The sequence below is a fragment of the Tamandua tetradactyla genome, chromosome 24 (genome assembly GCF_023851605.1).
Source record: "Tamandua tetradactyla isolate mTamTet1 chromosome 24, mTamTet1.pri, whole genome shotgun sequence".
NCBI classification, from domain to species: domain Eukaryota; kingdom Metazoa; phylum Chordata; class Mammalia; order Pilosa; family Myrmecophagidae; genus Tamandua; species Tamandua tetradactyla.
Genome location: NC_135350.1, coordinates 5,810,879 through 5,813,333, shown reverse-complemented (window position 1 = coordinate 5,813,333; position 2,455 = coordinate 5,810,879). Strand labels below are relative to the sequence as shown.

The 2,455-nt window shown below is 33.8% G+C and overlaps 1 pseudogene; it reads right to left on the bottom strand.

Moving 5' to 3' along the window:
- Nucleotides 1–1,478: 1,478 nt before the first annotated feature.
- Nucleotides 1,479–2,025, bottom strand: LOC143668423 (putative ribosome biogenesis protein RLP24 pseudogene; annotated as a pseudogene).
- Between the last annotated feature and the right edge of the window lie 430 nt (nt 2,026–2,455).

Here is a 2,455-nt window from a genome sequence, read left to right as displayed (position 1 = left end):
AGACAGTATCACACCAGCCATTGCATGAATTTTTCCATCACCCCAAATAGAAACTCTGTAAAATGTATGCACTAACTCCTCATTCCCTCTTCACTTCTTAGTCCCAGTATGCTATATTCTGGTTTCTGATTCAATGGATTTGTTTATTCTTATTACTTCGTATCAGTAATATCATACAATATTTTCCTTTAGTGTCAGGCTTATTTCACTCACCAAAGTTCACCGATGTTGCCATGTTTATTAGAATTTCATCCCTTTAAACCTGAATAACATTCCATTTTGTGAATATGCCACATTTTGTTTATCCATTCATTAGCTGATGGACACAAGGGTTGCTTCCATTTATGGTAATTGTTAACAGTGCCACCATGAACATCAGGGTGCAAATATCTGTTTGAATCCCTTCTTTCAATACTTTTGGGCATATATCTAGAAGTGTGACAGCAAGGTCATACAGTAGTTCCATGTTAACTTTGAGAGGAACTGCCAGACTGTCTTCCACAACTGCCACAACATTTTACATTCCTGCCAGCAATGAATATGTTGCAACATCCTATTCAACACTTGCAATTTTTCTTTTTTTGGCATAAAATAATTTTCATTTACACAATTTATAGTGCATAACCACTTTCTTTGGAAGAAGATAATTTACAAGTGACAGGTATTGCTTTTTTTTTTTAGGAATGATTTTATTTCATGTGCAAATAATGAGCCAACATTTTACCCATAAACTCTATTTGCAAAAACAACAGCTTTCGTAAAGAAAAGAATAGAGCAAAATTTAAAAGGCACTGGGATTCTTCTGCTTCTAAAGCAGTGCCAAGCTAGATAAATAAAACTTGTTCCAATAGGAATCTCAGATTAGTGGAAATTAATAGAGTTTTAGTGCCATTTCAGGAAAAGATAATTCAGTGCTCACTCACAAAATTCATAACTGGTTATCAGAACACTTAAACCAGGTTGGAACAATCCAACATAATTAGGCCTCAATCTCAGGGGGGTAAAATGTTAGATGCTAGTAAATCAAAACAGGAAATCTTAAAAGCAAAAGTATCATTTGAGACCCGTTTTCATACAGATTTTTAATTGCTTACTGTATTCTCTCCTTCTATAACATAAATAAAAGGAGTATATGCCAAGAAAGATTTTATGTATCATTAACCATGAAATTTTGTCATTTTCCTTATTATATAAATGACACCTAAGGCCATTATCCAAATGATATGACCATTTATGCCTGTAATTCACTTATGTACTTACAGAATTTTCATGATTTATATAAGTACAACTTATCAGTGAAGGTTAAAGTTGAGATAAAATGTAACATCCATAACATCTGATGTTTTATAGCTAGCAATTTAGGAGGGATGTATTTTTAATTCTTTCATTTCAGTGATCTTATGGTAAAAACAAATCAATAGTTTAGAAGTTGCAACTCCTCAGAAGAGATTTTCAAACACATATAGAATGGGTACAGATAGTGAGCTTTTTAAGAAATATCTTCCATGTCCACATCCTGTTGTAACTGCTGAACCATTTTTTCTTCCAGCTGTTTTCCTTGGCCTGCAAGAGGAGCCCCTATAAGATGGATGTTTTGCTTGACTTCTTTGATGTCCTGAACTTTCTGTAGTTCTTTATTTTTCTTTAATCTGTTCATAATATATTTAGCTTGGCGTTTTTGTTTAATTTCTTCGACTCTCTTCATTGCATCAATAGTTTTATTCCATAGCTCTCGCTGGTACTTGACAGGTTCATTTCTACATTTTTCAAATTCAAATGAATTATCCACTGTAAGTTCTTTACCAGCTGCCTTCCGGAATGCTTTGGTTCACCTGACCTTGTGAGGATTACGCTTCTTTTTAAAGTTTTTATGACACTTGGATTTACAGAATCTGAACACCTTACAATCGTTGTGGACGAACATCATGCCATGACCGGGATAGATTGGTCCCGAACAAAAATAACACTTCTCGATCCGCATATTGAACCTGCGTGCCTACCCACGGCCAAAAGCCGAGTTGGAGGGGAAGTAGGTATTGCTTTTTTGTCACTTCTTCAGCCAGATAGTATACATGGTCACTTCTATTTCAAAGAACATGATGGTAAACAGTGGATATTAATATTTTTATCTGTGCCTCAATTATTTATCAATAACTTGGCTTTTAAATCATCATGTTGATCACTTGCTAAGACAAAAGTGTTCAGGAGGACAGATAAGGAAAAATAAAGACTTTAATAATAGTCATTCTAGGGGATCTGAAATGGTACCTCATCGTGATTTTGATTTGCATTTCCCAAATGGCTAATGATGTTCAACATATTTTCATATACTTCCTCATCATTTTTATATGTTCTGTTGAGAAATGTGTATTCAAGACTTTTGTTTATTTTTAAATTAGTTTGTTTGTACTTTTGTTGTTAAGTTGTAGCATTTCTTTATGTAATCTGGATGTTA